This window comes from Euleptes europaea, chromosome 3 (genome assembly GCF_029931775.1).
Source record: "Euleptes europaea isolate rEulEur1 chromosome 3, rEulEur1.hap1, whole genome shotgun sequence".
Lineage (NCBI taxonomy): Eukaryota > Metazoa > Chordata > Lepidosauria > Squamata > Sphaerodactylidae > Euleptes > Euleptes europaea.
This window is the reverse complement of record NC_079314.1, coordinates 82887454-82912056: the sequence shown is the minus strand read 5'-3', so window position 1 is coordinate 82912056 and position 24603 is coordinate 82887454. Positions and strand designations below refer to the sequence as shown.

Below are 24603 nucleotides of genomic sequence, written 5' to 3'. Positions count from 1 at the left end.
AGGTGGGATTAGTAACATGCCTTCCACCAATGCACATACACTGACCAGTCAGTGCCCAGCTACAAGTGTAGCAACCATTCCCATACTAAGGCTCATAGAGGAGGGTGCCGAGTTGTTTTCTGTTGCCCCAGAAGGTTGGACCAGAAACAACGGGTTGAAATTAAATCAAAAGAGTTTCTGTCTACACATTGGGAAGAGTTTTCTAACCATTAGAGCGGTTCCTCAGTGGAACAGGCTTCCTCAGGAGGTAGTAAGCTCTCCTTCCCTGGAGGTTTTTAAGAAGAGGTTAGATGGCCATCTGTCAGCAATGCTGATTCTATAACCTTAAGCACATGAGAGAGGGAACGCATCTTGGTCATCTTCTGGGTATGTAGTGGGGGTCACTGGGGGTGTGGGGGGAGGGTAGTTGTGAATTTCCTGCATTGTTCAGGGGGTTGGACTAGATGACCCTGGTGGTCCCTTCCAACTCTATGATTCTAAGGCAACAGTGACAATTGTACTACAATACTTGGAGAGAGGAATTGATCTTTACCAGCAACTAGAACTAGAAATGCACAGGATTCCTTCACAAGAGTCCTTCACAAGAGACTTATCTATATTTGTTACAAACGACACCAAAATAAATTTTCCTCGCAGGGATTGTTGTTGTTTTTATATTCATATTCAGCGTTTACCCTGCACCTTTTCCCATCAAGCAGGGCTCATTTTAATCCTGGTTCCTTTTGCAATATCTATTTTGTACTGTTTGTTTACAGTCCATTTTAAAGCCAGTGACTTTGACTTTCAGTTCCTTGGACAGAATTGAAATTGTGCAAGGCCAAAAATTGCAGTTGGATGTTGAAATGAGTAGTTCAGAAGTAGAAAGTAAATGCAAGGATGGGAAGAGGAAAAAAGCAATCTAGGCATATTCACTCTTGGATTATCTCAAGCATACTGTGACTCATCTCTTACAAAAGGGATAGGTAATGTGAAAGTTTCACAGTAAAATGGGTTCAAAGAGAAGATCTGTGGAGCAAGTGACATCAGCAGAAAGTCAATTCTAATCAAGTACATAAAATAATTTGCTGCCAAGAAGAATGTAATAATAAACAGTGGGGGTCAGAGTGAACCCTGTAATATTAGGAAAATAAAAATAAAATAAATTGTATATTATTTCCATGAGGGAATAAACATACACAGTGAATGTATGCCATTATACATTAAGAATGAACATACATTTATGCCCCAGTGTGTAACTTGATGGGCAGCCATATCTGACTACTGCTTTTCATGTGAAACATTTTTTTAAAAACATATGATAACGAACAAAACACTTTTTCATATACAAGAGTCTCTGACAAGAAAACTTGTAATGTGCAAAAAAACAACAACCTGTAATTGGGGGTGCATTAAATTCACATAATAGCAAACAGGTTGTACCTGCAAGTAGCACTAGCTCAGCATTTACTCCATAGGATTGACTACTAGAAACAGGGCAATGATTTTAGCTAGGCTGTGGATGTGTTTCTGCCAGTCAGCTCTGAGTAAAACTTTCTTTATCCAGTAAAAACCAAGGAAGTAGTTTCTAATTATTTATATTGTAATTTGTCCTTGCTAGTTTTGGCTTTCTGCATAAATATTTGTTCTTTTTCCCCCCTTCTAAGATGAAACATTTAGTTCTTCAAAATAAATGAACTTCAGAGTTTGAAGCAGTTGGATTATTTAACTGTGGAGGGAAAGGAAGTAATCTTCCTGTACAAAATCAAACTGTGATCCTAAACAGAGTTATACACTGTTCTAAATCCATTGACTTCAGTTGGCTTAGAAGGGTATAATACCGCTGAGGATTGCACTTCTAGTCTCTCTTTCTGATCTTCCAATCACATTAAATCATGACACTGTGTGTTCAGCTTGTTTTTGCTTAATTGAAATAAAACAATTTGCTGGGATTTTGATTGTTGGCATTCTGTCAACACAGCATTTATATGGGCTTGCATCAAGTGATATTCATTTACAGAGAGTACTGAATTTTGTATAGAGTCAAATCAACTTGATATTTTTTTTAAGTTAAAAGAAATTTGGCATGATCACTGAGGGAAAGCCCCCCCCCCACAAAATCCTGTGTTAACGGATTCTTGGTTTCTATAATGATTCATGTGGTCTCTTGAACTGCAAGCAAATAGAATCCAGAAGGTAATTTTTGACAGTGCAACCTTTTGAGTTGATTTTTTTTTGCTTGGCAGATGTTTTAAAAGTTGCTGTTAAACAACAACAACTCTCACTAACTGTGCAATCCTGAAGGGGGGGACGACAGTGCCGCATAGGAGCCGGAGTAATCCCCTGCCAGAGTCCCTGCCACTATGCACCATGATATTTGTATTTTGCTTTTCTTCATACAGGTTGAGTATCCCTTAACAAGAGACCCCCAAACCAGAATGATCCAAAAAATGGACGTTTTGAGCCAACAAATGTGAAAATGTGTGATGGGCTTATTGAAGGACCAGGGCAGCGTGAATTCATACCAGAACAAGAAATCATGTCAGTTTATAAAATCAAAGAGAGACTTCTAAGACAAAAACCATTGTTAATGAGGCAAATGACTGGAGGGAACATTTTAAAAACCCATCCAGCAGAATGCCTCCTCATCCCTAGAGGACCCACTTCCTGGTCCCTCAACTGCTTCTGATGTTTCTTCTCACCTAAAAAATAAAATGCAGTGTACACAGTATCGTAGGTGGAGACTGAAAGCCTACCATTGTTTGCTTGTTGTTGCTTTTGTTTAACAGCTGATACAGGTATTCTGGTGAAATAGTTACACCTTTTCTTTCTGATTGTTCAATGTACACAAAAATATTAAAAATATTGTTTAAAATTACATTCAGGCTATGTGTATAAAGGGTATATAAAACATAAATGAATTTCATGTTTCTACTTGGGTCCCCAAGATATCTCATTATGTACATGCAAATATTCCAAAATCTTTCAAAATATAGAAAGATCATCCTTGTCCCACATCTATTCAATGTATGGATAAATGATTTTCTACCTAGCCAGGACTGTAGATCCTGTTGTCCTCAGCTAAGGGGCCAGCCAATACCATATTTAGTAGGGCTGTTGAAATTTTTTTGGGGGGGAAAGTTCGGCTTTGGCAAAATTCGGCCCTTTTAAATTCGGGCTGTGCCGAAGTCCGAACTCCCCCGCTTCGGATCCCCAAAATTTGGGCGAGATCCAGAGTTTGGGGGGAAATTCGGCCCCCCCGCGGGCCTTCACGGGGCTTCCATGAAGGCGCGCGGGGGGCAGAGGGGTTTAAAGACCCCCCCGCCACTCTTCCCGGGAGTTCCGGGAAGGCAGGTGGTGGGTTGTCAAGCCCCTCTGCGCTGTCTGCGCAGCCGAATCAGGGGGAAACAGCCGAATCGGGGAAAATTCGGTTGTTTTTTGGTTCGGGACGACAGCCCTAATATTTAGCATATGCAAACCATCTAGTATTGTTAGCTTGTTCACTCCCAGATATAGTGAAAATTTTAAATGAGTTTTATGATTACTGCATTAAAGAATATTTAGAAATAAATTTTGATAAAACTAATACTGTACGAAATAAATATATTACTCCCTGGAGAAGCGGATTCTGTGTTATCTACTGTCAAGTAGATCAGTGAATTGCGTAAGAGATATGGCAATTTTTCTATCTATAGTGTCAAGAAAAAATTAATTTTCATCTCCCCTCCTTTTTAAAAGTGTGAAATGGTAGATGATTAGCCAATGGCTGTTAAATCTAGGGAAAGGAAAGAAATATGGAAAGATCTGACATACGGAACACTTCTAGTCCCAAGCATTCCAGATAAGAGATACTCAACCTGTAGCTCAAAATGGGGAGAAAAATGGCAGCGTAACGGGGGTCGTTCCCAGTGTTCCAACACACTGGAAGTGAGGAAATAATTTCAGTACACAGTCGGTGATGCTGTAGCATTCAATCAAAATTCTATGATTAAACCATAGAGTTTTGGGCAGCTGCTAGAGTGTTGCTGACAACAAGCTGATGTCACTTGCAGACACACACAGAGGCATTAGTGCATTGCTAGTGACATCACTAATCACCTGTTGCTACCAGCCTCATGTTGACAAGCATAATGAAACATTCCTAGTCGCTTGTACTGTTGGGGTTTATGCAGCTAACTAAGACCTTTAGGAGGTGACAGTCTAACTGCTCTGGGGATGTATTCCAAGGGGAAATTAAATCTTATTCATACATGTTCCCTAAAGAAACAGTGGCCCTGGATCAGTTCCTAAACCAGAATTGGAATCGAGAGAAGTCGGGTCCTCTCTAATTAACTGTTCTACTTTCAGTGCAGAGAATGTAGGGCTCCCAGAACCTAACTTGGTACTCTGGGAGTTTTTTATGCTGGAATAAGTGTTGTTATTGTTTAAGGTGCTACTGGACTCCTGTTGTATGTTTACTAGGGGTATCCATAGCCCTTTGCCACCCCGTCAAAAATACTATAGTTGAAGGGCTAAGGTCCTTCAATGGTTCTTAGGGCAGCCAGTCAAGATCTTTCTATGATTTCAACAACTCATTGCAACAAAGATGAGCACTGTCCAAACATTTATGCTATATTTACCTGCTGGATTACAATTATAATTTTAAACATATTAAAAATCACATGTGACAGGGTGATTTATTATCATTTATTTATATTTTAATGACTAGAGTTCCATAGAAGAGGAGGGAGTAGTAAACAGTCTGTTGGGTTGTGGCGGGAGGAGAAAGGCCAGGCAGTTGTATGCCCTTTTATGGTAGTTAATGGTTTCTTAGGCTGACTGTAGACATTTTTAGTTGTAAATTTCTACTGTTCCTTTAGCTAGGGATTAGCTGGTGAGGCTCGTACATGTACACAATACATGCAGAAACAGATGTATTGTGCCCACCTTGATGCAAACCTAGGCAGTCTTAAAAAAAACTGATTCTAGTTTCCTTTGGCTGTTTGTTCAATACTATGAATGGTTCCATATAATTTATTTCATTTTTCTGTGCAAGCGCAAAACACATAATTTTGGAACTTGTTTTTTTGAGGGGTGGTGGTGGTCTTAATTCATCCCATGAAGAGGCCTGAACCATTTTTGCCTGGTTACTGAGGAGATAAGGCATGTTGGGCCTACGCTTGGCAGGCAGGGGCAATCTGAGCCATAGGGCATCCTGGGCAACTGCTCTGGGTCCCCTGCTGGGGGCCACACTGGGAGCCCCAGCCAACTGTCTCAGCCCCTGCCCTGAAGCCCCAGCTGCTTGATTCTCATCCCATCCTCAGCTCCTGCAACTTCTTGAATTGGGTATAAAGTCTCTATATGTGTCACAGCATGACATCTTGTTCTAGGCATATAAGCTTATAGTCTTACAGAAGAAACAGCAAAGGAAAATCAGAGCAGAAAACCAGATCAGTCCCAAATATGATGGCCTACCTGAAAGTGGCTAAAGTACCCCTGTTTTGGTTATCCAGAGACATCCGTATATACTCCAGGTTTACTGGACTGATTTTAGTAGTTCAGTGAGTGATAGTGGTTAAGGTGTCGGTTAAAGTGGTATAGTGGCTAAGGTTTTGGACTAGGATCTGAGAAACCCAGGTTCGAATCCTACCCTGCCATGGAAATTTGCTGGAAGACCTTGGGCCAGTCACACACTCTCAGCCTCGACCCTGTCAAGTATTTGGATAGGAGGCCTCCAAGGAATACCATGGGTGTGGTAACCAGAGGCAGGCAATGGCAAACCACCTTTGAATGTCTCTTGCCTTGAAAACTCTACGGGGTCGCAAGAAGCCAGCTGTGACTTGACGGCACCAAAAAAAAGTGAGTTAGGATTAAGTGTGTGTTTACACATTGCAGTTTGCCCTGATAGCATAAAAATTGCCCTTATGACTCCAAAATTATATTCTTATCTTCTGTTTGCTGAATGTTTACTAAGACCTGGATGTTTTGATTCCGGTAACTGGAAGCATGGCTGAAGTGTAGTTGTAGTTTATCTTCACATTTAGGGATTCCTCTCATCTGGAGCATCCCAGAAACATCTCTTCATGCTTAGAATCCTCCCAACATTCTTTGTAATTTCCCCCCATTCAGTTGATTCTGGGCCTTTTCTCAGTTTACGTAAAAATTACTTTTTGCTTGACTTGCTTTGCAGTTTTCTCTTAACTTTTTGCTTCTATGTGTTTGTAATTAGTTTTCTTGACTCTCAGTTTATTCCTGCTGGATTTCTCCTATAAGAATAGGCAGGCATTGCTGCAATAATTCCAAGCCACTCCGGGTAGAAAGAACTTGCTTGTAGCGCTCTGTCAGTGGGACCTAAGTGTCTAGAGATCCCTTATATTCCTTGGGCATACTCCAGGGTGCCCAAGACTCATCAAAACCTAAATATATATTTTGTAAACTGTTGTCACATGATAGTTTCTTCCTTTAATTTTATGCTGCAGCTTCAAACATTCAGGTATTTTACCTGATACAGAAGATGGTGGAATCTTCGCAAGTAGGAAATAAGCCAGAGGTTGTTGTCAGGTTCTAGGACTCCGTTGCCTCTCAGGAATCATCCACTTTACTCCAGACGTTAGCAGAGAGTTTAAAGTAGAATTTATTTGAAAGGAAGGGTACAGTAACCTATGAAACACAACGTTACAATGGCGCCAAATCATTTGGAGGGTATTCTTATAGAGTACACACACTAGCATGTTTACAAGTAACATCTTTGAAATGCAAAACATCAGAGGTTCCCCAATACCAAGAGAGAGAATTCACACCTTAAGATCAGAGCAGGATTACAATCAGGAAGTCACTTTGAAGTGGAGATCTCTCGAGCCTTTTGGCTGTTGCCTCTTCCTTCCCACGGGAAGGAGAGATGAAACGAAAGTCACCTCGCTATCCCGGGTCCGATTGCATGCCCTCGCTGACACTCCGCCTCCCCAAAGGCCCCCCCTCCAGATTTCCTCGTTTTTTGCCGGAAGCTATCTCGGGTGCCACGATCCGATGAGGTTTCCGCTTGCAGGGCCGCCGCCCCCCGGCGACCGTTCGTCCCCTCCGCTCTCCTGTGCTCCAGGTTCCGAGGTGGTGTCGCCTCCCGCTCTTGTGTCGCCCTGTTGCTCGTCCCTTCTGACGGCGTGTTGGTACATCTTGCTGCAAAATGACCCATCTTCCCACACTGAAGGCAAGCTCCCTCCCTGAACCGACGTGCCCTGTCGAGACTGTAGACTCCTCGATGTCTTCCCTCTCGCCTGGGACCTGCTGCACTGTCCCCTCTCGTGGGCGGGATAGGGATCGTCTTCGAAGGACGATCCTTGGAGAACTGGAGGGTAAGCTTGCGGTTCTCCACTAGAGCTGCCAAATTTACCCACTCTTCCACTGACTCTGGATCTCCCAAAGTCAAACAGCCATCCAGCACTTCCCACCGCAACCCTTCGCGGAAATGCTGGACCTTTGTGGCCTCACTCCACTCCCTTATCTTGCACGACAAAGATAAAAAGTCCTGTGCATACTCACTTACTGAGCGGGCTCCCTGCTTCAAACGACGCATGGCAATCTTTGCTTTTTCCCCCCGGTGGGGGTCTTCGAACCGGCGTCGTAGAGCGCACAAGAACTCATCCAGGGATGCCAAAACTCGGGGCATAGTTTCCGCCGCTGTCACTGCCCACTCCACTGCCTCCTTCTCCAGCAGGCTGATCACATACCTGACCCGAGCTTCTTCCGAGGCAAAGGTCTCCCCCTGGTCCTTCATAAAGCCGGAGATTTGGAGTAAGAAGTGAGACAACTGTGAGCTGGACCCGTCGAAAGATACCTTCAGGTCTCTGGCCGTAGGGCGTCTGGGCGTGGGAGCCTCCCCAACAACGAGCGGTCCTGTAGTCGGCCGTGAACCCGTTTGGGATTGTTGCACGGGCTGTCCAAGCCCCCTCACTGCCCCTAGAACGGCTGCCAGGTCTCGCTGCAAGGTATCTAGCTGAGTCTGCAGGTCCCGATTCTGCAGAACGAGCATCTGATTCTGTCCGCGTATCAGAGTGGCCGCTTCTGCAGTGAGGGTCGGGGTGTGAGCGAGCGTGGGGTCCTTCCACCCTTCCCCTTCTCCATACCAAGCGGCCAGCGGTCCCCGGTAGAAGTCGCCTCCTGGTTCTGACGCTGCTCTCTGCCGCTGCCCGGTCTCCGAGAATCGGGGGGTCCACGTCGGCCTCCCAGGGACATCGGTAGGCCCGGGTGGGCGCTGCTCCGGGGTCGCTGCTCCTTGACCAACCTCAATATCAGCGGGAGTCTGCCGAAGCTCCTCTCCCGCGTTGAGCGGGACCGAGGGTGGTGCCGACATCCTAATACTACTTCTAACCCGAAAACAAAAAAGGTTGGGATTGTAACGTACTGTCAGGTTCTAGGACTCCGTTGCCTCTCAGGAATCATCCACTTTACTCCAGACGTTAGCAGAGAGTTTAAAGTAGAATTTATTTGAAAGGAAGGGTACAGTAACCTATGAAACACAACGTTACAATGGCGCCAAATCATTTGGAGGGTATTCTTATAGAGTACACACACTAGCATGTTTACAAGTAACATCTTTGAAATGCAAAACATCAGAGGTTCCCCAATACCAAGAGAGAGAATTCACACCTTAAGATCAGAGCAGGATTACAATCAGGAAGTCACTTTGAAGTGGAGATCTCTCAAGCCTTTTGGCTGTTGCCTCTTCCTTCCCACGGGAAGGAGAGATGAAACGAAAGTCACCTCGCTATCCCGGGTCCGATTGCATGCCCTCGCTGACAGTTGTATTGTTGCAAGAAGTGTACTACCAGATTGTGCATGCACCAAATACCTGAAGATGTTTTATGTTTTGAAATATTTTTTTCCCTATTGTATAGGTACCATGAGTGGTACTTGTTTAACTACTAATCTAGTCAAGCTCAGTAGTAGTGCTACTGTCACTAATATTACTATCATAGATCTGAAATTTCCATAAATATTAATTGGCTGGTTGCAGCATTTTCTGTGATTTTTTACTATTCAGAGGAAAGGGTCCCTTTCCCCCCTTTTGGATCCTCACATCTCAGGCAGTAGAATTACATGCAGAGTTAATTGAGTCTAAGCCTGTTGATGTCAGTGAGTTTTGACTGGCTTGACTCTGTATAGGACTGCACTGTAAATAAAGCTGCCACATTGTCCAAAAAAAAGATCTGCTGGGGAAAGAGCTGTACTCTTCTGATGTCATACTGACTATTCAGGGTGGAGTCTTTCAATAGAGGTATGAGTGTCCTTGTTTATTGTATTTCCTGTTTTCTGTAACTTGCCTTTGGTGGAACAATTACGTGCTCATATAGGTTGAAAGTCCTAAATGTCACCCAGTCTCTGTTCAAATAGAGAAGGTGGGGTTCTTCCCATGTCTTCCCATTGCATTGGTTAATCTTCCATATCCAGAGTGGGAGTGATAGATGGGCAGCAGTCTCTGTTGTAGACTTTTTCAATGAAATTTTGGAATGCCATAGCTTTTAAACGTTCTTTTCATTGGCTGAATTTTTAAAAACTCCTGACTAAACAACCTGAGTCACATGAGCTTCAGAGCAGCTGAATTGAAGTTTTGAGTTTTGCCTAAAGTTTGCAGCATTATCATGCTAGCCCCCTTGCTAATCAAGATGCCTGTTGTGCAATTGAAGGACTGTGTTTAAACATAGTAGGTCATACCTTCAAACCTGCACATATCTTTTCTTAACTATTTCGTTGAGTATTCTGAGGTTGGTGGTTTGGTTCTAGATAAATATGAAGGTCGTTCCTTGTCCTTCTGTCAGATTTGCATTTCCCTGGTGGGATACACACTGTCAAAGCCCCCTTGTCCCCAAGAAGGCTTTGGAGTAAAGGTCAAGAGCAAAACGCACAAAACTGGGGTAATGAGCCACCCCTAGCCCTTCCAAACTAACCCTCAGCTGAGAGACCGAGGGACCAACCCTCCAGTCCTACTAGGTGTTAATCAAGAAGTCACCCTGCAAGGTAGGACACTTGCAAGTTGAATTCCAGAAACAATTACAGTGATAGCTGTAGCCAAAACAGGCCAGGGTACTGGGTTTAGAATGAAGCTCCCAAACCACACCTCAGGAGTATAATTAATAAGGTTTATTAAAAGAAAGGTGCAAAAGTATTCAAATATAGAAGCGTGCAACACGGGAGAAAATAATAAAACTAAATTGCTAACCTAGAATACTTATTGAGGTTTTAGTCCTCCGACCCAGGTGTTACCTGGCTAGAGTGAAGATACAAAGTCCAAATAGAACTCCAAAGTCCAAATAGAACTCCAAAGTCCAAAATACCAGAAGCAGTGTTCAGGCCGCACAAGACTTAACCCACAATCAAAAGGATGGCTAGAAGTGTTTTCTAACAGAGCGGTTACTCAGTGGAACAGGCTTCCTCGGGAGGTGGTAAGCACTCCTTCCCTGGAGGTTTTCAGCAGAGGTTAAATGGCCATCTGTCAGCAATGCTGATTCTATGACCTTAGGCAGATCATGAGAGGGAGGGCATCTTGGCTATCTTCTGGGCATGGAGTAGGGGTCACTGGGGGTGGGGGGAATAGTTGTGAATTTCCTGCATTGTGCAAGGGGTTGGACAAGATGACCCTGGTAGGTCTGTGATTCTATGTGCCAAACCAGAATGAATGGTCTTTCTTCCCACAGCTGGCCTGATCCTATTTGGCCAATCAGGTGTTTTGCTAAGTTGTGAGCACATACCTCTGCAGCTGACACATATTCACAATCAAGCATCTTTCCCATGCCTAGGGGTTCCTTGCTTAAATGAGATGAGAGTGTGAGTGTGAAACTCCCTCTGGGTCTCTGGCCTTGAAGCTCCCAGTCCCATGATCTCACTTGTACCTGTATCTGACTCCATCTCTTATCTCTCTCTGGAAACTTCAAGTCATTGTGACATTAACATCCCAGAGAGGAGCCTTCAAGAATTTAACTAGGCCCCAAAGCCTGAACCAAACTTTGAAAGGCCAAGAAACCGCTAAACAAAGCCAGTTTCTTGACACACAGCTAAAAAGTATCAGTTTGCTCACTTTTCATTGCTGTTGTCTCTGTGCAGAATGTTCGGATGCAGTGCCAGCTGGCACAGAATCTCTGTGTTAAAGAGACTGTCAGGTTTACTTCTTGCAGTAGACACTGATTTGTTACTCAGCACTAAAGTTTAAGTCAGAAGCAATTCTGTCATTGGTAGATAGCCAGTTTCATTTTCCTTGTTGCCTTTTGTATCCCAGTCTTTACACCAGGGTATTACGGGGGAAGCTAGCTGCCAGGCAGTACTGGTGCATTTAGAATTCTGAACCATGAATTTTAGTATGGTTTGTTTTAAATAAAACATTTTAAAGTTTTATTAATTAGCAGAAATTACAAGATCTGATGCTACTTCTGTTTGAAATTAATGGGCCAATAAGTAGCAAAAAGTCCATTACAGTACAAGATAGCTAGAATGCAATTTCATTCCATTCATGTCAAGAAGAAAGGGCTTTGTATAAACAGCAGTTGTTACATAAAGACATATGTAAGATGTATGAGCTTTCGTGAGCCACAGCTCACTTCTTCAGATACAGCTAGAATGTGAATCCATCTGTCTTTAAGTAGAGGAGAGTGAATTCAGACAAGCATTAGTATGTAAATGTTAACAGTATGTAAATGTGAATAGCAGGCGTGATGGGATTAGGTGTGATATGCAGAAGAGTCTGCGATGTCATGGGGAGAGATGGGTGTGGAGAAATCAGCATTGGTAATGAGCCATGAATGCAAGGTCTTTATTCAGCCCAGGTAAATGCATTGTCTTTAGTTTGAATATCAACTGTAATTCAGCAGTTTCTCTTTCCAATCTCCCTTTGAAATTCCTTTGTAAGAGAACTGCTACTCTTAAATCTGCAACAGAATGTCCTGGAAGGTTGAAATGTTCTCCCACTGGTTTTTGAATATTGTGGTTTCTGATGTCAGACTTATGTCCATTTAATCTTTGTCTAAGAGACTGACCTGTTTGTCCAATGTAGATTCTGGCAGGGCATTGCTGGCATGTGATGGCATAAATCACATTAGAAGATGAGCAGGAGTATGAACCTGAGATAGTATGGCTGACATTGGTGGGTCCATAGATGATGTTCCTAGAATCTATTTGACGGCAAAGTTGGCACCTTGGTTTGTTGCAGGCCTTGGTGCCAGAGTCCATGTTCCTGTTAAGTAGTTTATCATCATAGGTGAGAAGTTGTTTTAGGTTAGCCGTCTGTCTGTAAGCAAGAAAGGGACGCCCCCCCAGTGCTTCAGCGAGGGAAGTGTTACAATCCAGCATTGGTTGTAGGTCCTTAATGATACGTTGGACTGGTTTTAGTTGGGAACTATAAGTGACAACCAGAGGTGTTCTGTTGTCATTCTCTCTGGGCTTATCTTGTAGTAAGTTGTGCCTGGGTATCATTCTGGCCTTCTCAATCATCTTTCTCACCATATCAGCAGGATATTGTAGTTGCAAAAATGTTTGCTGTAGGTCTCTCAAGTGTGTATCTCTGTCTGAAGGATTGGAGCAGATGCGACTATAGCGTAGGGCTTGGCTATAGACAATGGATTGTCTGATATGGTTGGGGTGGTGGCTGGACGCATGTAGATACGTTTGCCGATCCGTCGGTTTCCGGTACAATGTGGTGCTTGTGTGTCCCCCGTGGATCCGTACTGTGGTGTCTAGGAAGTTGATTTCTTGTTCTGAGTAATTCATAGTTAGATTGATGGTAGGGTGGAAGTCATTGAAAGCCTGGTGGAATCTTTCAAGGGCTTCTTTGCCATGAGTCCAGACAAAGAAAATGTCATCAATGAATCTCAAGTAAAGGAGAGGTGCCAGTGGGTATGAGTTCAGAAAACGTTGTTCTAGAACTGCCATGAGAATGTTGGCATATTGTGGAGCCATGCGAGTGCCCATGGCAATGCCATTGATTTGAAGGTATAAGTCGTTACTAAACCGGAAGTAGTTGTGAGTGAGAACAAACCTGCAGAGTTGTGTAGCCAGATCTGCTGTGTTGTTGTCAGGGATGGTATTTTTAATGGCTTGTAGCCCGTCGTCATGGGGGATGTTGGTGTATAGAGACTCCACATCCATGGTGACTAGAATGCTGTTTTCTGGGAGACGGTTGATGAACTGTAGTTTCCTTAGGAAGTCTGTGGTGTCTCGGACATAGCTGGGGGTATTAATGACATATGGTCTCAGAAGGGAGTCCATATATCCTGATACTCCTACTGTGATGGTTCCAATTCTCGAAACAATGGGGTGTCCAGGGTTGCCAGGTTTATGTATCTTAGGCAGGAGGTAGAAAGTGCCTGGTCGAGGTTCTTGAGGTGAATCCATATCAATTCGTTCCTGTATGTGTTTTGGTAATTTCTTCATGATTTTGTTGAGTTCTCACTGATATTCCTGAGTGGGGTCTGTGGATAGCAGCCTGTAAAAACTGGTGTTTGAGAGCTGTCGTTCAGCTTCTTGTATATATTTAGTCTTGTCCATTATGACAATGGCTCCTCCCTTGTCAGCTTGCCAGAAATATTTTTGTTAGTCTTTAAGGTGCTACTGGACTCTTTCTCTTTTCTACTACTGCAGACAGACTAACATGGCTACCCATTGTGAAATATATAAGATGTATTTTGGCTAGAGGGAGCTTTTGTAACATGTGTGCTACAGAGTTAGTTTCCATTGTCTGTACAGATTAAGAGTTCAGATTTAGAGTTTTATCTGCTAAATCATAAGCAATTTGGGGCTAGGCTAGAGGGTTTTTTCTTTCCTGGTACTTTCCTGGGAATTAGTCATCGTGTTACAAGGAAACTTAAGTAATCCAACTTCATGAACTGTCATGGTATCCTAGGTTTTAAACTATTTCAGGGGGCTCATCTATTTCGCCTTACAAAAAGAAACTTTGTGGCCAACTTGCTCCACTGTGCACATCTTTCTTAAATCACCAAACAGTCTAATTCATTTTGCTGAACCTTTAACATATGCCATACTAAAACTGATTGTATATTCATATTCCGTTCTTCAGTAACCCTAGCAAATAGTTATTTTCCATGTCTTCCTTTTACTTCTGATGTAATTGTGGTGCTGCTGCTTATCCCTTACCAACTGCTTATCCCTTACCAATTGTGGTGCTGCTGCTTACCAACTGTGGTGTTTTTTTTTTGTTTTGTTTTTTGCAGTTAGTACAAAATACAGTTTAAAACTATTTTGTTTTTGTAATGTGGAAGGGTCTTCGAATAAAAGTCTCAAAGTCTCAATTTGCTGAACATCTGATTTCCTGCTCCCGCTTTTTATCATAACAGTTAATAATGAGTATAGGGCTTTCTTTGTGCTCTAAGTAGCAGAAAGGCAAACCAGAAGTCACAAGATAAATTAAACTTATTGCAGGCTGTATCTGATTACAGTTTGTATTGTGATTAAACTTAGGTATGAACTTGCTGGCTCATGGGTTAATCAAACTGTATTTTGAAGTCTGTATTTCTTATATTTCCTGTAACTGTCTCTATTCCTTTCTGGTGGCAAGATTCTGTGCCTAAACATGTACACAACAAATACACCATTGCTTTTACAACTGCAAAGTATTTTCTTGAAAACATAAATAATAATAGTCATATTGCAAAACTGAGGAGCAATTGGGCTATCTGAGAAACTCTGCTTTTTTCCTTAGTTGCACTGAAGAGGTAGTCGGCTAGTTCTGTTATATAAGGCATGTGAAGGGGAAAAGGACAGTTCACATGACATCATTTGGCTAGCATATGTGGTATTCTATTTCAATTCAGAGCTTAGTTTTAAAAGGTGTACCTACCTGGAATCCACATAATTTGCCATAACAACCCTATCCTTGTTCGTAACTGCCTGGAAGCAGGCTTGGTGATGAGGAAAAAACTTCCTGAACATACAATTTTATTTATTATTATTTGATAAGTTCCAGGATTTGACTCTGTTCTCAAATCAGTTTTCAGTCTTATTGGCCAACGTGCTTGCCAAGCTGCTCTAGACTTGCTTTGATGGCACAGCCTCCTGTTTCTCAGCTCACTCTGCTGTTATGTCTAACCTCTCAGCTCCCTCCCCACCAACAGTCCAGTGCAGATGATTAAAACTGAATAGATGGTCATGTGAAGGGGGAGGGAATTGTGTCTGCTGATCCTGTTTCCAATGTCTGTGCACTGTGAGTTTTGCACAGAGCTTAAGTATGTATGAGATAAAGGGGATGGATTGCATGGAGGTATAATTACATAGGTATACATGAACTCATTTATTACAAGGGCCATAAATGTCACTTGGTTGGGCTGGGGGAAACTCTCATGTGACATTTTCTTTTGGAACAAGTGAAATGCCCTAGGATAGCATAGGTTGCAACAGTTTGGAACCTTCTCTCATTTTAATATTGAGTGTATTTGCAATTTTTCTTCCAGAAAATGAAGGCATTTATGTGTTTATATTCCCTAAATATATCAATTAATAAAGGGTGTTTTTGGGCAAATGGTGTATTTTGGGGTCTTATCTGCCCCAAGTTCATGGCTTTTGGGAAGCACATTTGTCTCCTGCTTCCCCACAGAATTGCAGTGCTTTCATGCACCTCCAGGGGGTCCCATGGCTTTTCTCTAGTCTTTCTCAAACCTGCTTTGCTCCCAGGTTTTGGGCAATATCACAGTAAAGCCTGTATGGCTGCTGGGTGGGTGGGTAAATGAGGATTTTCTGACCCACATAGCAGCCATTTCCTCCCCTTGCCACTGGGGAGCTTTTTTTTTTTTTTTTTACAAATTGGTGCTATGTATATACCGTTGTGCCCTGACCTGGATGGCCCAGGCTAGCCTGATCTCGTCAGATCTCAGAAGCTAACCAGGGTCAGCCCTGGTTAGTATTTGGATGGGAGACCACCCAGGAATACCAGGGTTGCTGTGCAGAGGAAGGCACTGGCAAACCACCTCTGTTAGTCTCTTGCCATGAAAACCCCAAAAGGGGTCACCATAAGTCGGCTGCGACTTGAAGGCACTTTACACACACACATATACCATTGTAATGGTAGGTATAGATAATTCTCTGAAACTGCAAGTAAATGTGGGAGGCCCCACTGCTGCTGTGCTTTATTTGCAGCTGTACCAGCAATGGGGAAACCACAAAATCCCGTCCTCATGTGGAAGACACCTTTATGTTCAAGAAGCAAAATAGGTTTGGGTTTGATAGGAAAATATTGCATATATTTAAATCTTCCCCTCCCCCAAATTTCATTTCCCCCCAAGTAAAATGGTGGGGGGATGTGTGTTTTCCCAACGGCTTGAAAATTTCCAGAAATACAAGTAACATGTAGCTTGGCTCTGGAGAGGGTTCAGATATCAGATTTTCTCATCATTAGACAAATAATGTTTCTGATGCAGGACATAAGAACATAAGAAAGTCCATGCTGGATCAGACCAAGGTCCATCAAGGCCAGCAGTTTGTTCACACAGTAGCCAACCAGGTGCCTCTAGGAAGCCCACAAACAAGACAACTGTGGCAGCATTATCCTGCCTGTGTTCCAAAGCACCTAATATAATAGGCATGCTCCTCTGATCCTGGAGATAATAGGTATGCATCATGACTAGTATCCATTTTTACTAGTAGCCATGAAAAGCCCTCTCCTCCATGAACATGTCCACTCCCCTCTTAAAGCCTTCCAAGTGGGCAGCCATCACCACACCTGGGGCAGGGAGTTCCACAATTCAACTATGCGTTTGTGTGAAGAAATACTTTGTTTTATCTGTTTTGAATCTCTCACCCTCCAGCTTCAGCAGATGACCCTGCTTTCTAGTATTATGAGAGAGGGAGAAAAGCTTCTCACTGTCCCCTTTCTCCATACCATGCATAATTTTATAGACCTCTATCACGTCTCCCCTTAACCACCTTCTTTCCAAGCTAAACAGCCCTAAGAGTTTTAACCACTTCTCATAGGGCAGTTGCTCTAGTCCCCTGAGCATTTTGGTTGATATTTTCTGCACCTTCTCAAGCTCTGCAATATCCTTTTTTAGGTGTGGTGACAGAACTGTACACAGTATTCCAAGTGTGGTCTCACCAGAGATTTGTACAAGGGCAGTATGATAGCAGCAGTTGTATTCTATATTCCTTGTCTAACTATGGCCAGCATGGAATTTGCATTTTTCATAGCAGCTGTGCACTAGGTTGACCTCTTCATTGAGCTATCCACTACCTTCCCAAGATCCCTTTTAAGTTTAGGTAAAATTTACCTTGGGGGCAAAAACAGCATAGTTATGGAAATTAACAGCTCACTCCTGAGCTTTCGGCATGCAGGGACAGCGTAGCAGAGGCACCGCCGCAGCGCCTCCTAAACAGTTCCTTGCCCACCGAAACCTTGAAAAAAGCCTTTTTGTGGCTTTTTTCTTTTTAAATGGGGTTTTTTGCCTCATTGAGAAGAGCAAGGCTGCACCTGCTAAAAAGCAGGCAGCCCCGCCCCCCAAAATGCCCTGGGAACACCCCCAGGGACACCGGAACACCCCCTGGAACACCGGTGTGGGTTTTTATGCCAGTGGGACACAGGCAGAAGGCCCCTCTTGCGTCCTGGGGTGGTGCTGCCACTGCAGCGCTGGGAGACCAGCATCTGGGCCTCCCTGCCAGCGTTGGGGCCATTTATGGCTGCATAAGTAGCCCAGACGCCAGCGTGGGGGACCCCAACTCTAGCACAGCGCCTACCTGGTCTCCTGAGGACTTTTGTCCTCAGAAGTCAGGAATGCACTGTAAATCTGTACATAATTATGTGGACTACAATTTTGTAGACAGCTGTGTGCTTTTTTTATGTAGCAGGAGACTTCCAAAATCTTTGGATAATTAAAGGAACCATGGTATCTAAGCATGACTTTATTAAACAATGGATGACTGTTATATACTTTCCCCTTTGGAATCAATGGCATGTGCTTTTATTAAAGTGCCTTCATTCTGAAGGAAAGAACAGCCCATAACTGGAGTGAAAATCTAGCAACAAAAACCTCAGTGATGTAGTTTTTTCTGTTAAGTTTTTAAATATTTATTTTTATTAATATAAACCTAATTTGGCAATAGGTTGAATCTAATTCAAACAAAGGTCAGGGGATGGGATGAGGCTGTGTCTGCGCTTCACCTCTCCACTCCCATTCACCAGTCATATTGCCTCTTACATCCAGATTCAGAATTATGTGTAGCACCTGGGTACTCTCCTTATGTGGCTTAATCAGAGTCCTCAGAGTGAATTTAGAGGCACAAGCTATTTTATTTTAATGGGCTGGCAATAAATACTTATAATACAGAAGCCTACATGAGATGGATTGACTCAATAAAGAAAGCCATGGCACTCAGTTCACAAGACCTGAGCAAGGCAGTTAACAATAGGACAGTTCGGAGGTAATTAATTCATAGGGTCACCATAAGGTGGAGGCAACTTGACTGCATGACTTCATACACACACACACACACACACACACACGCATAATACAGAACCTGGTTTTCTTTGGGAGAGGAGGGAAATTCACATAACAGAGGATGAATGGGGGATTGCATTAACATACTTCAATACCTAAAACATGATTCAGCTTTCTAATGATCTAAGATAATGTTCTTTCATAAAAATGTGTATATAATGCTTTGGAAACTCCCTGTTACTCAGGGGAACTGGAAACTATTTAACATGCCCTTTTTATAAGACAGCCTGTTCCAAAATTATTGAACCTCTCATCGGGAAAATGGGCACTGGAGGAGAGGGTGATTGGACAAAAAGGTTTTTGTTGGGTGATAATTCCCCAGTTACCTCTCAGGTGGCTAAATATTGTGCGGTTGTACTTAGGGATCGTCGCCTCAAAGTATTCCCCCAATCTAGTTCGGAAAATGTATAGTGCAGTATTTTATACTGAGATTAGTCTTGGTTTGTAAATTCACTCTTTGCAAGCTCTGTTTCTATTTTATCTGGCAAATAGCTGTAAATAATAATAATAATGATGATGATGATGATGATGAAACAGTTGCATTGGCTGTTTCTCATCAGAGCCATGAACAATGTTATTATTTGCTTCCCACTTCGTGATGCAGTAAGAAGTTCTGGACAGTGTTACTGAGGCTGCTTCCACATGGGATTTCCCTCACATGGACAGCAGGATGCCCCTGCTGGTTTTTGGGAATATCCATGCAACATGATGCTTCTTTTGAGCATGACTTGTAGGGCTCCAGGGCTTTCTCCCAGTCCAAAGGAAAACCTCCTTTGATCCAACTCAAACGATGAAATGTATGGTGGCTGTGGACAGAGCACCCATGTGGAATATTCCACCCACAGCCAGCGTGGGGAGTACATGTATTTAAGGTGTTCAGTCACCACACCTAAAGGATGTGCTCTTACTCAAAGCCATCTTTAAAAGACATGTATTTTTACAACACTGAATGCTTCTACTTCATGACATACTAAACCTGTTATTTTCATGTCTACTATTGGCTGTACCTCTGTGAAGAACTAGGAACAGTTTCATATGTAATGTAGAGATCAGCACTGTAGGAGTTTTAAAGCACTGGGTGGTCCTTAAATAGGTCATGAAGACTTTGGTTAGGCGTCTAGTGGCAGCCCATCTTATTCTCTCTCTTTTCACATTCAGTCCTTGATCCATGAACTAGCTATACAGTGGTTCAGGAATTTGAGGGAAGCAGGGAACCAGTTTCCCTGGAACTATTTCTCAATTTCTACCATCTACTCTAGCCTGCCTTTTCCAGTCCCTGAAATAGCTGCCTGAATCATCTTCATGAGGAATGAGGGTACTACTAATACATAGTTGCTATTATTAAAATGGAAAATTTAAACCAGTTTGACGTATGCCAGGGATTTACTAGTGGTATTGTAATAGGTTAGTAATCCAGTGTTATTATCTCCAAGGAGAAAGTAATAATCCTGGAACATTTGGTGTAAAAAAGCATGTATACAGGAAGAAAAGTCTTTTTTTTTTTGCCATCAAGTCATAGCTGACTTATGGTGACACCTGGTGGGGTTTTCATGGCAAGAGATGTTCAGAGGTGGTTTGTCATTGCCTGCCTCTGCGTCATGCCCCTGGTATTCCTTGGAGATCTCCCATCCAAATATTTGCCAGGGTCAAGGCTGAGAGTGTGTGACTGGCCCAAGGTCACCTAGCAAGTTTCCATGACAGGGTGGGGATTCAAACCTGGGTTTCCCAGATCCTAGTTTGACACTTTAACCATTTCACCATGCTGGCTGTACTCGTATTTTAAGAGCTATATCTCATCCCATGTGAATGAACAAATTAGAAGAGCTGTGTCTCTTCAAAATGTGAAGGTAAGCAGAATGTCATCTGTGACAATCAGAAATCCAAATGACAGTTTACAAATGTTTAGGCTGAATGTTTCAATATTCCTTTTCTAGAGGTAAATGTTTTCTTCATGACTGATGACTAATAGACTGGCTAGACAGATAAATACTCAGTGACTAAATTTATTCAGGATATTTGTTTCTGCAGTAATTTTAAGCCTCTTCAGGTAAGAGAGTTTCTTTTCTTTTTGCCATACCTGGATAAAATGAAAAATTGTATCAGTCATAGTTCTGGGGTAGATAACTAAAGCTGCCATTTCAAAAAGCTACTCAGGCATACAGTGCTGCTTCACGAGTAGGCATATCTCCTCTTCTAGCATTTGAGACACCATGATGCAAATTCTCTTGTTTATGTTATGATGTACAAAGCAGTGGAGTGGATCCAACCATCCTCCAAGGAGCCGTCCTTTAATGCAAGTGGTTCTTCCTCCAACAGAACAGCCACTTAAATTGGAAGAAGGCTGCAAACATTGCTCAGAGGAGTCATAGGATAGGGGTAGCCCAATGCTTAGTAAGTATAGAAACAGAATGTGAAACTTTTAAGAGAGCTATCATTCTTCCAGATTTCTTGGAATAAGCCCTTGATATTATCAATAAAACTACTAGCTTCCCTTGATATATAAAGACATTAAATATTGAGCTGTTTCCATATTTCTGTGCATATATTTGCATATTTCCGTTTTCATCATGCTGGTATACACACCAGTCTTTTTCTGCATGCCTGAATAAGCTTCATGACCTTTGTTTGTTGTCTTCGTCTTCATTTTATAAAATATGTAACTTGATATTTCTGATGGGCAAGGCTCAGCAGACGTGAAAGAGGGATTTTAGTGTACTGGTCTGAAGTAGCCTTTTGTTCCATATTAAAAGCAGATGGAAACCGAATGTTGAGCTAGAGAACATTTTATGAAAAATTCTTACCATTTGGTTATGCAGCTGTATTGTAACGAGTGCCTAGGAACAATTTTTGTAGCGTTAGAATGTACCTATTGTATTTTTATGCACCTACCTTTTAATTGCTTTCTCAAGCAATGTAAGATGTAAGCAATTAAGCTAAAACAGAGAGAACATCAAACCAAACATATTTCAAAAATGGAAGATGTCTAAAAGAGAACTGCATGCATAATTGCACAACAGCATGTCACCAGGATGGGAAGTGAGTGTGTGCATTGTGGCTCACTTTTGTCTGCTAACTCAGACTGTAATCGTAAATATACTTCTTTGGAGCAAACATGGCTAAATTTAGGGCACTTAAGGCTATTTTTCAAATAAAACCCCAACTGTATTAGGTCAGGAGTATACATTGTATGTTGTTAGTTGTAGCCTTATTTTTTTGTGGAATATACTATAATTAAATTGATAGGGGTTTTTTACTAGGGAATCAATGAATGGAGGCACCAAAGCCCTATTTGCAGAGCATCAGTGGATCCCAGAGGAAAAAGGGAGTGTGTAGATGAAACTGATAGTTCACTTTTGTATTGGTGGCACACAATACTTCTGTTTATTCCCTTTGCAAAATGGCCTTCCTTATATTGGCTGACCAAGGTTTTGTCGAGTGATAATGGAATAGAAAGGTTGTCTATCTTAATGAAGACCTGGACTAAGGAATATGAAATACATTCCTTGGGTTTTAGTTCATATTCTGTTGGTTATGATTGTTTGAAATGGTCCAAAATAGATGAACAATTGTTTAGAAATAGGTTTATACAAAGTGCTGGTGGCTAAAGTTGATGCACAGATGCCACAGATTCTTACCTTCTTTATTGATGTTTTTTATCTGGTCCCCAAGGTTGGTGTCATGATCTGCCCTGACATAGCATGGGAGGATGAATCCTCGTAGGAGGAAGAGGACAACCTGTCCCCAAGCCCTGCCTTGGCAGACCCTTCCCATGAAGCCAGGATCTCAGGGTCTCCTTGAAGGGACCCTGAGCCAGCACCAATACCATCCTCTTAGCCAGCCGGACCCTCAGGTCTGAAGGCTCCCTCTTGGTGGCCAGGACAGCTGTTCACAATACAATAAGGCTGTGTATGTGTGTTAAGTGCTGTCAAGTTTCTTGCAAACTGAGCGCCATGGCCTCCTTTTATAGAATCAATCCATTTCATGTTGGGTCTTCCTCTTTTCCTGCGGCCTTCAACCTTTCCAAGCATTATTATCTTTCCCAGTGAGTCTTGTCTTATCATAATGTGACCAAAGTACAGTAAGAATAAAAACTTTAAAAATAAACCACCTTTCCATAGTAGCACCAACATGTAGTATAACCGTCCTTCAGTCTAAATTGTGAGCCCTCCAGAACAGGAAGGCTATTATACATCTTCATAGTTACTGTCCCAGGTGTTGAAATATGATAAATTTTATCTGGTGGTAGTACAGAGATATATCAGTTACCTTTAATAGTTTGAACAATTTTTACCTTTGTCCTATTTGAAAGATGTTTTCAATTGTGATTTTGCAGAAAGGCAATCCTAAATCTGGAGTTTCCTATATTACTAGGGGTTTTCTTAGTTTAACTGAATGGACTTGCAGTGCAATCCTATGCATGTTGACTTGGAAAGAAATCTGACTTTATACGGTGGGACTTTTATTATGGTGAGTGTGCATAGTACTGCAGATTAAGAGAACTGGGAGAAAAGGAAAGCTTATTGGAGATTAGATAGATAACTGTCATTCCATGTTGTTTCTAGCCAGATGGACGATCTTGTTACATAAAAACTTTCAATTAGACTGGCATATGGGTAAGTGGTACAAGATAAACCTTTTAAAAATGGACTATTCCCTTTTATAGCATACTTTTGTATACAAAACCTATTATCTCAAGAAACAGGTTGTTTATAGACTTAGCAGTGATAACTAAAGGGCTTCATGATCTAAAGAAAATTATAATCATTATGCTTTCCTAAATGGCATGTAAGTTATGTTAGAAGGACCTAACAAATAGTTCTTTCAGTTTTAACTGCCCAGTGTTGCTTTTCTCTACCAAACCTTCCAGGGCAACTTTTTGCAGCCGCCCTGTAAGCTTCTAAACTTGTTTTTTTCTTATCCACCTGTCATGGCACAACTACAGCCTGAAGGCTTTGTTTTTCTGGTTGTGTTTGGATGGAAATGCAGCATATTTTCACTGGTAAACTTAAAAAGAGGCTCAGATGTTAGGATTCCACATGAGACAAAGAGCCAAACAGAGTATAAAAAGCTTTTTCTTGGAGGAGGGCAGGAAGTATGACTTCTGAATTGGAAAGTAGTAGCAAAAGTATGTAGGGGGGAAGGAACAGACATTGATGCTACGGAATTTAATTGTTCAGATGCTGGATTGCCCTTATAAGCAGTATTCAAGATGATGTTGCTTTCACTCTTTCCTCTTCTTTGAAAAATGATTTCACTCTTGAATACATAAATTAAACCTCTATTCCTTCTAAGCACATTTGTACACCCCGAATGTTTTTATTTGTTAAAATGAGAAATGAAATTTAGTGCTTTAGAAATGGGCACAACTTTATTTGCTATGCTTCCCATCATTATACTTTTCCCCGAGAATGATGGAAGGAGGATACAATGAACAAAATTCGTCTCCGGCTTTCATATGTATCACACTAGAAAGTGTGTTAGGTCCTAATTCAGGGTTGAGCTTCAAGGTAATCTGGTTCTGTAAGCCTTCTTTTCCTTGGTTTAAATAAAATTGCAGCCTCTGTTTACACTGGTAGAACTCTTTTTCATCCCTTATTTCCAAGTTGCTGTGATGATAATATTTTTGTTATAATTATGTTAAAGATACTATTGTATCATAAAACCCAGAACATAGAAAATGTTTGGTTGCCAGGTATTAGAAATAAAAACTATACGGTTAAGTATAAAAGCAAAATGCTGTATAGATAACATCATTTTTCACTATTCAGTTTATGAATGGTATGAAATCGACACTCAAACATCTGAGGATATGACATTGCTTGGTTTAAATCATGAAATCTAACAATGCTAATAAAAGTCAGGTTTATACATTCCTGTCTGTATGCAGTGCCATCTCTTTACAAACAGCATGCTTCAATTTCAGCCGGGAGTTCCCAACGAGATTTCCTTGGATGTCATAAGCATAATTTCCTTTCAGGAGTACATGTTCTCTGAAACCCTAAATAGGATCCTGAGCAGGTTCTCTGCCAATAGCAGGTAGAGGAAGGTTCTGTTCAGCCAAGTGTACCCCAGCTTCATCTTCCTTCTCTACCCAGTTTCAAAGCTCTGCCTAGCCAGAGCAGGTCCTTCACCTCCAGATGAATGGGCATTGCTAATCTTTCTGCAGGTA

At 42.0% G+C, this 24603-nt stretch overlaps 1 protein-coding gene across 3 annotated transcripts in view; it reads left to right on the top strand.

The window, feature by feature from the left end:
- Positions 1-24603, top strand: part of TMCC3 (transmembrane and coiled-coil domain family 3) — a 130248-nt gene that overhangs the window by 86899 nt on the left and 18746 nt on the right. The window lies entirely within an intron of this gene.